The sequence below is a fragment of the Mastigoproctus giganteus genome, chromosome 8 (assembly GCF_048544385.1).
Source record: "Mastigoproctus giganteus isolate SK-2022 chromosome 8, ASM4854438v1, whole genome shotgun sequence".
Lineage (NCBI taxonomy): Eukaryota > Metazoa > Arthropoda > Arachnida > Uropygi > Thelyphonidae > Mastigoproctus > Mastigoproctus giganteus.
Window position 1 is genome coordinate 155,060,462 of NC_143582.1, and position 12,379 is coordinate 155,072,840.

General features: G+C 38.8%; 1 protein-coding gene across 1 annotated transcript in view; it reads left to right on the forward strand.

Annotated features, from left to right (window-relative positions):
- Window positions 1-12,379, forward strand: part of LOC150081934 (toll-like receptor Tollo) — a 540,221-nt gene that overhangs the window by 75,886 nt on the left and 451,956 nt on the right. The gene's annotated exons all lie outside the window — the stretch shown is intronic.

A 12,379-nucleotide genomic window follows, 5' to 3' on the forward strand; every position in this document is an offset into this window, starting at 1 on the left:
TTAACAACCAATTTGTTATTTGATCGACAATCGATTTGTGACTTCAGCTTGGGTCGACATAACGATACTGGCCCAGGCCGATCACCCAACACAACCAACATGACTCTACACATAATTGCCCAAACATTTAGTCACTAGTACTCACTACTACACTGATCGACTTTGCTGAATTCAGTATCTTCACAAACACACGGTACGGGTTGACATAGTACAATAAATAAATAAATATATATATATAATTTACTTTCAATGATGACACCCTTTGAGTGCAGAAGTCGCAGATGTTCTAGGTCGTTGAATGTGGAGTTCATTTTCAATATTTTAATGACTTTTCACAACTTACACGACTGAAACATTCACCACCGTACTGAACATTTGTATACGATGAGTGGTCGAAAAGTTCTGAGACCAGGTTATACAAATTTGTATGAAATGTATTAATAAAGTTTAGAATAGGCGATTTTGACAGCGTAATCCTTATAAAATAACATGATAAAAATTGTATCTCAGTATCTTATCTAAAATTTAATTTTATCTTGGTAGGCGAAAGAATGAATATCCAGCAAATCGAGCATCGTTCAGTTTTGAAATTTCTGGCTAAATAGGAAGAAATACTAAAGAAATCCATGAAATAATGACTAGAGCGTTTGGGAAAGTGTCATTCAGTGATTCTACTGTTGCAAGATGGTCGAGAGTTCAAAAGAGAACGGGAGCGAACTGTTGTTGTTGTAGGGTTTTAGACCCATCAGCGACTTTCGCCATGCTGCGCCCTATATATTATGTCTGTTAATTACATGCGTTCTGATCTCGATTTGCTTGTTTACTCGACGAAAACGAGAGTTTCCTAGGAAAATCTGTTTATTTATTCAATTGATTGCTGGTTACAATCGCCCTTGTACAGCATGCAAGCCAGAGAGGATAAAAAATTAACACCGAGAATAAATTTACATAAATATTGACAGTTTAGAAAATACAAAAAGTCTATCGTGCTGGGTGTCTTTAAAGTGTAGTATCCACATGTTCCAGTTAGTACTGACGTTACTCGGTTGTTTGTTGAGAGATAGTCGTTCTGTAGGTCTTACTGGAGCATAATTTTTCACAGTTAACTTGAAACTGGTTCAAGATTTTCATTGTATTAAGCTAGAACATTCTGTTAATACTTTTCAAGGAGATTAGGCTGGAGCGAAGTGGCTTGATTTGGAGACTGCATGATTGCCTCAGACTTCGGGGATTCAGGATAGGACTGGCTCGCCATATATACCTGTCAATAACTTGGCCAGGATATGTATATTTGTCCTGATTTAAAAAAAAAAACATCCAAGGTGTCCACTCCATACTTACATGCAGCATATCTTTTGATACAGTGAAGGGAAATTGGAAGATCCCGTTTAATCACTCAAGAAGCCAATATTCAATGCTTAGGAAGGTTTTAACTACGCAAGTTTCGCCTGAGACCGACTAACTCAAGCCACATTCTGAAAAAAAAAAAAAAAAAAGCCCATAATTCTTTTGCGTCATTGATTAGATTCTAATCTAGCCCTTCACCCGCGAGGTCCGAAAGTCAATTGAGGATGATCCAAGTCTTCTGGCTGGCCATCCGAAGAAATCGGTTCTGAAATAGTTGCCATCAATGAAAAAAAAAAAATTTAGAAAACAGAAGTAAGGTGTCTGGACTTAAACTACTTAACGTTTCCCATGTAAGCATTTTAACAAAAATATATGAGCATAATTTGGGAATGTTCAAAGTTAGTGCAAGATGGATTCCCTGAAACATTTCCATTCTTAACAAACAAACAAAAAAAAAAAAAAAAAAAAAAAAGAAAATCAGGTGAAAAACGAGGATAGTTGGGTCATTTGATTTTGCTTTTCTCTGACAGTGCACCCATATGCATAGCTCGAGTTGCACAAATTAACTAAAACTAATTAATGTGAATTTGTGGCCAGATTTGTGCTGTACCAAATGCTCCCTTATAGCGCAGATCTGGTCGCAGCTGCAAACAATGGTTTGACGCCCAACGTGAAGAATTTTTTTTTTTTAAGGATTAACCCCTTCAGATTAAAGACAATAAGTGTGTTGAGCTGCTGGGTGAATACATTGAAAAAATGAAAATAGAATTTTGTATTTGTGCCTATGACTCCGTCTCAGAACTTTTTGACCACCCCTTCGTAAATAAAATCACTGAAGTGATCTTCAGTTATCACTTAGACAATTCTGTACTTTATGAAGCTGACTAGTCAGCTGAATAGTGTACTCCATTTGAGTTGTTGTTTTTGACCGATAAGTTTGTTAATGTTCTTGTAGTTTCTATTTTGTAAACTCTGATGACTCTGTAGCTATCCTGGAGTATAAATATAAAATTCGCAAATTTTCACTTTGGCAGACTTAATATAAAAATTAAAAATAATATAAATCATTATAAAAATATAATATTTATAAATGTGGTATCCTTAAGTATAAGTAAATGCTAAAGATTACGTCAATAAAGGCCTAAATGAATATAAGGATAAAACAAAAATGAGTAAAACATTCTGAATATTTTAATTAAATATGGTGCTGTTATTTTAAATTTAATTCATCCACGAACTTTTTTGTTATATTCATATTTGATATTTTATGGCCTCCATTTCGAGCCAACGTACTAAATTATTGCTTTAATTAAAATTCATTTTATTCTTTATAAAGCTAATTTAATTTTTACAACGAAATACTTTATTAGGTTTTTTACTCCAGTTATAATTCCTTTCCGTACCAATTCCCTATGCATTGTTCCGATATATCACTTTGCACACGCCTGTTAGACTGCACGAGCGACGATTTCCCCACATTCAGATCAAACACAGTTCAGGTATATCTCTACTGTTTGATTTGGCTCTGGGGAGATCAAAAGTTTTCCTCCATTTAGCCTTTTCCGTCGGTATCTCATATCAACAAACTTTCTTGCCAGTATTTATGGTGGCTGGATGTTGTCCGGTTGTTGTTGCACCATTCTCAGTACACTGGGGACATACGTTGTGCGTGAATACTTTAGCAGAGCTCGTAATATTGCGTTCCACGGCTGACACCGACAATCATACCCGAAGTAACTCCAGTCGCGCCGTTAACTTATTAGCATTAGTAGAGGCATATGATGCAAAAAAGTAAACTTATACTGCATCAGCCAAAAAAAAAAAAAAAAAAAACACCTTTCCATTTCACCCATCCATTCGCTCCAAAAGTTTGTCCAGTTTTTCCTTGAATTTATTTAAGCTCTCAGCTTCTGCCACGGCCGGTGGAAATTTGTTCCAGCAATAAACTCTGCGCTAGCTAAAGGCAAATTTCCGCATATCTGTTCTACAACTATCTTTCCTCAATTTGAGTTTATGTCCCCCCTCAGGTTCGTAATCTGAGCAAGAGGAAGAATCCCATCAGCATTGACCTTTCTCAAACCATTCGAGGCCTTATACACGTCAATGAGATCACCTTGCAGGTGCCTAGTCTCCAGACGTTCAAATTTGCAGAACTTGGTAAGATCAACCCTTTGTTCCCTTCACCAATCTCCTTGCCCTTCTCTGTACTCGTTCCAGCAGCTCTATATCGTTCTTAAAATGAGGCCTTTAGACCTGTATGTAGTACTCAAGATGTGGCCTGACCATTGCCTTATATAAGGGGATAATCCTCTCCTTATCCCTGCTAGCAAAATTGTGTCCATTGATTACCACGCTCTATTTTCTCCCATTCAACCATTCCTTTATCCATAGCAGCAGCTTGCCCTTAAACCGATACTGCTTCAATTTGTACAGTCTTCCATATGCAACAGTATCAAAAGCTCTGCTGAAATTCACGTATACCATATCAAAATTATCTTTTGCATGCAGTTACTTTGTGATTACATCGTTGAATCAAATAAAAGTGTTCAGACATGAGTTCCCCTAAAAAAAAAAATCCATGCTGTGTCTGAACTATAACTGCGGTCTTGTCTAGATGATCCTGCAATGCTTCTTTAACCAGTGACTCCATTATTTTCCCCCGGGACAGAAGTTAAACTAACAGGTCTGTAATTACTCGTGTCACCTTTTGAACCCCCTTTGTGAATAGGGATACATTTTCACTTCTCCAGTCTGTGGGGAACCTCCCCTGAATCCAAGGATGCTCTCAAAATTATGGCTAAGGGTTTGCTTACTTTTTTTTGCTGCCTCCTTTAAAATAACTGGATATATCCCACCACCCCAGGTGCCTTTCTAATGTTTAACTTCGACAATTTCTCCTCTACTTTGCTCTCAGTTATTACAAAATCATTTACCTCACTTCTAGAGTTAAATACACATCTGGCATTCCCCTCCCTGAATAACCCTGTGTAAATGTGGATGCAAAATACTCATTCAGTTTGTCAGCTACCTGAGCAAGATCATCAACAGTCGAACCACCGATATCAAGTGGACCAATCTGATTCATCCCCTTCCTTCTAGTTTACGTAAATAAAGAAGCCTTTGGTGTTTTCCTTTGCATCCCTTGCCAAAGATTTCTCATAATCTGCCTTCGCTTGCGTAACCTCCTTTGTGACTTCATTACAGACTAGCTTATATCTATCATAAGCTTCTGTGTCATCTGACACTTTATATGAATCCCATGCATTTTTCTTCTCTGCCATGAGTCTCATTTGTTCATCTGCCATCAATTTATGCCGAAACCTTGAACAGTATTTCTTAGTTATGAAAAGCCAAGTAGCTTCTATGATTAATTCTTTGAGTGCTTTCCATTTCGAATTTGCTGGTGTAACATCATCAATTCGTGTCCCACTGTATAGAATTTAAAAACTGTCTTAGATCACTGTAGTTAGCTTTACGAAAGCAAAAATCCTTCCCTTTACCCCCGATGATAGTTACATCTTTAAGTAAATCCCACATCAGTACACTGTGATCACTGCCACCAAGTGGTTCCTTTATCTGCAGATTGTTACCGTAAATAATCACACATTAAGAATCTACAGATCAGGTCAAGAGTATTACTCCTGCTTGCCTCTCGAACATGCTGCTGTAGAACAAAAATCATCTAATAAAACCACAAAAGTCTTGTTAATATGCGAGTGACCAACCCACAAATTCTAGTCAATATCTGAGTAGTTAAAATCCCCCATTATAAGAAAATCTGATTTACTGGCCCACTTTATCTCTCTGTACAGTTGTACTCATCAAGGCCATTAGGCTATAACACGCTACTACTCTCAATTTTTCTTTCCCAGCGCTTATGTCACACCAAACTGAATCAATATTGTACTATCCACCCATGTCAACTGGATGCATTTTCTTAGATTTTGTGTTTCCTAACTAACAGCATAACCCCTCTTCCCTTCTTATCTTGTCTGCAGTTTCTGTACACGTACTCCCCAAATTCAAGTTCTGCATTCCTTACGTCTGTGTCACACCACGTCTCATATATCCGATAATATCCGCCTTTTACGTCTTCACCAAATTCATCCAATTTATTTACTAAACTCCTAGCATTGGTGTACACGCAAATATACATGCACCTGTTTTTACTCTTAGTTACCCTAACAGAGCCCATATGTTTAATTGTTCCATGATGACTCCCTGCAGTTCTTGAAAACCTCAGCAACTTGCTTTTCAGGCTGCTGTTCATTCCAATAGAAGCAGTGCAAGAATCACTCTCACTTCTGCCTGCAGCTACTGTTAATCTGTTATAGAATAGAATCTTTAATTTTAGTCTGTGAATCCCCCCCTAGCTAGCAATTTTCCGACCCACCTATCGCTGCCTCAACAGCATCAGCAAATATTCTTGCACTCTTTATATTTAAGTGTATCCCATCCCTGTAGAAACAATCCCCTATGTTAACGAGTACAGACCATTGTGCGAAAAATTCTACCCCATGAGCGTTCCACAATCTCTCCAGGGTCGAATTGATCGACAAGGCTCTCGTCATATACTCCCTACAATCGTGTCTGGCAAGAAATGCACACCCCCTTCAAATTTAACCTAACTTGTGACTTTTTTTTATTTCAACATTGACCTGTGTTTGTTAAGTAAGTCAGCAGATTATTATATTCGCTTTGCTGAATTGCACACAAATCCCTCGGATTCTGGCGACCTGTTTTAAGCTGCTGATTCAAACCCAGGCCTTTTCCCACACTGTGTGGGAAAATGTCTGGGTTTTTTTAAAACCTACTTTTTTATAACCTGGGACGGGACTCGTAACAGTGCGTCCGGGAGCGTTAAGTCACGTATCCTACATTCAGTGTGTCCTAGAAAGTATTTCTAAAATACACTGAATGGCTGAATGAGATTACACTTCGGCTGCTTCTGGAGCTAGGTCCACGCTGATAGCACAGTAGTTACAATCATTGTCCCCCCCTACACTCGGTAGTTAAGGCCCGGGTTTGAATCCGAGCATTTCCTACCTGGAGCACACGTGTGGCGTGCTGCAGGATTAGCTGAGAGATGAGGATTTGCAGTCCATGGCTCGATGTTGTTTTCATCACATTCTGATGATTGTAATTGGATAGTACCGCCATTTCCTCAGCTAATCTCCTAAGAGCTGCCGGTAGACCTCACCAGTGAGGTCTACCGTGTAGACCATGTGCACCCTGCCATGTTGCATTTTTTCCCGGACAGAAACGGGATTTTCCAAGACGATAATGTGCCTTGTCATCAGGCACGCACTGTGTACGGACGGTTTGAGGAACAGTGAAGATATCACTCATCTTGATTGGCCTCTAAATTCGCCTGATCTCAATCCAATTGAACAAATGTGGGATGTTTTGGAATGGGAAATGAGGCTTATGGACATGCAACTGTCGTTTATTCCCACATTGTGGAAAGCGTTGTAGGTAACATGGTTGCAGATTCTTACGAAAGTCTTCAAACAACAAGTGGAATCAGTGCCTTGGCGAATAGCGGTTATCCGCGTGAATGGTAGTCCACACGGTTATTACTTGTGGTCATAATTCAGTGATCATTCAATGTATATTTCAGGGATGTCGTATTCTTAATAAAACTTATCTGTACGCAATAAATCTCCTTAACATTCTTGTTGTAGGAGAAAATGCACACAGTGAATTAGACGAGGTTTCCGTTATTATAATGAACAGATATTCCTGAATAAGAATTTGTCAATCACCTGCTTTTTTCGATGTGCATCAGACTACTTCCATCGCATTCTTTCTCTTTCGGTACTCATATGTATGTTAGGTTGTCATTTTTCATGGCTATATCTGCAGAAAATTTGTGTTTTACAAGTGATTCGTGTCTGACTCATAGAGTGAGTTTCTTCGTACTTGCTTACTGAGCTACAGACCATTTGAAGTGTTTCAAGTAATATCAAAGGAAACCTATGGTTATGTGGCTTCAGTATACAGGGTGTTTCAGTTAAACGTTTCAGAACTTCTAAGAGGGGTAGGGTACATCCTGACAACTGGAAATCATATAGCAATGTGGGGTCGGAAATGCTTTCCTGAAGCGGTGTGTTGTACACAGAAGCACCATAAAAAGAAAAGAGACCGTAAGTGAGAAATCGTTTTAATAATACATGAAAAGAAGCAAAAGGTACATGGATTAAAGTAAGTGTTCGAAGTTTCTTCCACGGGCTACAATGCACGCCTCACATCTCCGACGCATGGACATCCGAACATTCTGGAATACTCCAGGCGAATTTCGAATTTCTTCGGCAGCTACTGCGATTCTTGCAACCAGCTCCTCGGCATTGTCAACAGGGGTGTCATAAACTAGCGATTTCATATGACCCCAGAAATAAAAATCAAGACATGATAGGTCGGGTGACCGAGCAGGCCAACGCACGGGACCACCACGTCCGATCCACTGTTGACCAAATGTGACATCCAGGTAGTTACGAACATCGCCGCTATAATGGGCAGGGCTCCATCGTGTTGGAACCACATTGTCTGTTGCGTCGATGCAGAAATCTGTTCATCTCTCCAAAGTTGTGGCAATACTTGCTGCAGAAAGATCAAGTAGATAGGTCCGGTTAGACGACTCGGTAACAGGTAAGGTCCGATGAGGTGATCTCCCATAATACCGGCCCATACATTGACCGAAAATCGAATCTGTGCTGCACGACGTCGTATTGCATGCGGGTTCTCGACCGCCCAGATATGGTCGTTATGCGTGTTGAAAATTCCTTCCCTTGTGAAGGAATTTTCACCGTCATATGAAATCGCTAGTTTATGACACCCCTGTTGACAATGCTGAGGAGCTGGTTGCAAGAATCGCAGTAGCTGCCGAAGAAATTCGAAATTCGCCTGGAGTATTCCAGAATGTTCGGATGTCCATGCGTCGGAGATGTGAGGCGTGCATTGTAGCCTGTGGAAGAAACTTCGAACACTTACTTTAATCCATGTACCTTTTGCTTCTTTTCATGTATTATTAAAACGATTTCTCACTTACGGTCTCTTTTCTTTTTATGGTGCTTCTGTGTACAACACCGCTTCAGGAAAGCTTTTCCGACCCCACATTGCTATATGATTTCGCGTTGTCAGGATGTACCCTACCCCTCTTAGAAGTTCTGAAACGTTTAACTGAAACACCCTGTATAAATTGCTTGTATTATTTACAGACAATATATCAAGTATTTAACAATATATCTCAAGTACTGCCCACGCTTCCGGCTTAAAAACTCTTTTATAAGAAGTGTTATATATATAATAATAGATTTTATAAGAAAAAGAAGTTTAATGATAATCGTTTTAATGATTTCATTTCTGCCTTCCATTTTACCTTGCGTAATTAATCCCTTTCTTTTTTTTTTTTTTTTTATGTAAACAACAAACGCGAGAGGTTTTAGAACCTATAGTACTTAGTACCGTGCTTGGGATGGAGGTTGAAAAGACGACAGAAGATATTTGTTAACATTGAACTTGAAATTCTGTAGACTGTAATTTTCAGGAAATACGTATGAAGGAAGGTTGTTCCAGAAAACGGCAGTTGAATGAATAAACGAGGAACATGAAAAGTTCATTCTGTGAGTTTGAAGTTGAACAGTAAATGGATGTTCGCTGGTGGCGGCACGTGTTCGTACTGTTTTGAAAGCGAGAGCAGGAATTACAGAAACCAATTCAGAAGAACAGTGCCCATGGAAGTATCTGTAGAAGATGCATGCAGCCGAAACAGTACGTCTATGAGACAGCGAGTGGAGACACTCTGTTAGAGACGAGTCATTAATTAACCTAACTGTCCTCTTCTGAATGGAATCAAGAAGCCTGAGAGCGGTTTTGGAGGTACCAGCCCAGATGTGGGAACAATATTCCATGGCAGGGCGGATTTGCGATTTATACAGAGTGAGCAGCTGTTTGGTAGAAAGGAAAGGCCGGAGGGAAAGAGAAAACCAAATTTTTTAGATGCAGAGGAAGAAATATTTGTAATGTGCTTGTGCCAAGAGAGATTAGAAGTCAGGGTTATCCCCAAAAGAGATATATATCATTTTGCCTAGAAATCGGAGTGTCACAAAAGATATGCATAAGAACAGAAGAATCCTTTTTGCGAGATATAAGACAGGACTGAGTTTTAGAAGGGTTGAAATCAATTAAGTTGTCTTTTCCCCACTGGAGAATTACTTGAAGATCGGCATTTAAGGAATTGGCAGCAGATTTTCGAGAAGTTGAAGCTGATTGAGCAGGGTAAGGTTTCTCAAAATGGAAAGTAGAATGCAATGTGCTGTCATCGGCTAAGTTATGGATAGGATTTCCAGTCAATGGAAGAAGATCATTAATATACAAAAGGAAAAGAGTGGGGGAAAGAACTGAACCTTGGGGGATACCGGCATTAGTGGAGAAGTTAGAAGACAGAGCAATCTACCATCACCCTCAGTGAGCGATCAGAGAGAAAACTGTATAACCAATTACTAAAAACAGTTGGCAAACCATAAGATGGAAGCTTGTGTAGAAGACCTTTATGCCAAACACGATCGAAAGCTTTTGAGATATTAAGAGCAACTACTTGTGTTTCACCGAATCTTTCCATTGAATTTGTCCATAAATGGTTAACGTAAGCCAGAATATCACCAGTGGATCGACACTGACGGAATCCATACTGGCGATCGTTGATCAGACGGAAGGTTTCTAGGTAGTTTAAGAGTTGGTGGTTAATTGATTTCTCCATTACTTTAGAAAGAGTAGAAGTAATTGCAATGGGACGATAATTGGATTGGAGATATTTGTCACCCTTTTTAGGAACTGGCTGGATATGAGCAAATTTCCAAGCAGAAGGAAAAACACCTTTGGAATAAAAAAGTGAAAAAAGGCGGTAAAGAATAGGAGTAATTTCAGGAGCACAAGTTTTGAGAACAAGTGGAGAAATACCATCAGGACCTGGAGCTTTCTGAGCATCAAGATCCGTTAAAATCCTTCTGACATCCTTTTGATGGAAGACCACAGGGGGCATTGAATGGAGCGTGTTGGGAATGGTGGGAGGTGTTTACCAAGATCATTAATACATGAGTTGGAAGCAAAATGGGATGCTAGCAGGTCAGCTTTATCCTTGGCTGAAGTTACAACAGAACAAATGTTGATTTGTTCTGTTGTAACCATCTGGTTTGGACAGAGGTGAGAGCAAAGATGGGCAAAAGTTGCGGCCAATAGCTTTGGTAAAAGACCAGAATGCTCGGCTACCATTAGGGCAAGAAGCAAGTTTTCTACTCTTAGCCTGTTGAAACTCTAGTTTGGACTGACTAATAACTACTTTACAATTGTTGCGAGATTTGGTGTAGACAGAAAATGAAACTGAAGAATTAGAAACAAGCCAATTACGATATGCAACATTCTTCTCTTGAACAGCCTTAGCACATTTGTTGGAAAACCAAGGTTTAGATAAAGGACGAGATTTTTAAAGTGCAGTGTGGGATAAAGGATTCCATTCATGCAAGAATTATTTCACTGACACGATCTGAGCAAACGTTGACATCAGAAGTTTTGAAACATAATCCGACCAAGGTAAAGAAGAAAAGAAATCTCGCAGGTCATCCCATTTTGCATTCTTGTAATGCCAAACAACACGAGGTTGGGTACAGCCATGAGATAAAGGTTCCATTGGAGAAGAGACAATCACCAAGTTGTGATCTGAAGTGCCTAAAGGACCTCTCACTTCGACCGTGTACTTAGAAGGGTTGTTTGTGAGAAAAAGATCAAGCGTATTGGCTGTATGATTAGGATTGTCCGGTATTCTTTTAGGTAAATGAACAATTTGTGCAAGGTCATTAGTAATTGCAAAAGCCTCAGCATCTCGACTGGCTGGGTCGGTGTGACTAGAAAACGGAAGTCAGCTGGAGTTGTGAACATTAAAATCACCAAGGAAAATTACCTCACTGTTAGGAAAGTTGGACCGGAGAAAGTTAAGTTGCAAAGAGAGGAAGTCAAAGAGCTCCAAGTGATTAGTGGAGTTGGGAGAACGGTAGAGACAACAGATGAATTTGACACAATGAGGTAGAGAGATATTAAGCCAGAGAAGATCAAAGAGCTACTTGTGGATATTCTTTCACTTAAATTGGACATCATTAACCGACAGTTTCTGTTCTGCACGGTAAAAGTTTGCCATGAAGATTATTATATTATTGATTTTAAGAATAAACAACAATAATTACCATAAACAATACCGCAATTGCCATTTGCTCATCTGTATTAGATAATATAGAGACCGAATGTATTATTTCCGGTATTTGAATTTGAGTATTTATTTCCTTCATTAATAAAATCTAATAATCGATAATTTCCAGTATAGAACGACATATAAATGAAATAAGTAAACCCGTCATTATTATTAAGATGTTATTATCTAACATTAGAGCTGAGCATTAGAGCTTCATTTCATATTTCCTTTCGGCAATTATCAGCGTTCCTGTTATAGTGTCTTATGATTTCATATCTGTTATTTTAGCCATTATTAACTGGTAATGTTTCCATTTATCGTGTTTTTCGTATGAGAAAATTACCTTGTAAGATATTAATTCCTTTATTGCTGCACAGCAGTTCGTTTCAGCAGAAAAAATTTTAAAAAGAAGCAGTTAAAAGAAAAGCAACAAAATTGCACCAGTACTTTAAAATATTTCTATTCGATTGCTAAATGGCAACCTTAGACAAGTCTTTTATCTTCTGCTACAAACTTTCGGAAAGTTCAGAGGACGGAAACAGCAAATTCGTTTCTCAAGTTTGAAGATTTTGGTTGTTTTCAACTTCAAGTCATGCTTTCCCTTTCAAATATTTAGGCTACAGGACTTCCGGGCATACCGAGGTGCATTTTTCTTGTTTCTTCAATGGACAAAAGTCTATATTATTGATTCTCTAGTCAAGTCACGCATAAATGTGCGACTACAACGTAACGCTTGTCAACAGCCCATACTGTTGCTTTGAGATGAATAATTCTACTATTAACTTCTTAAGG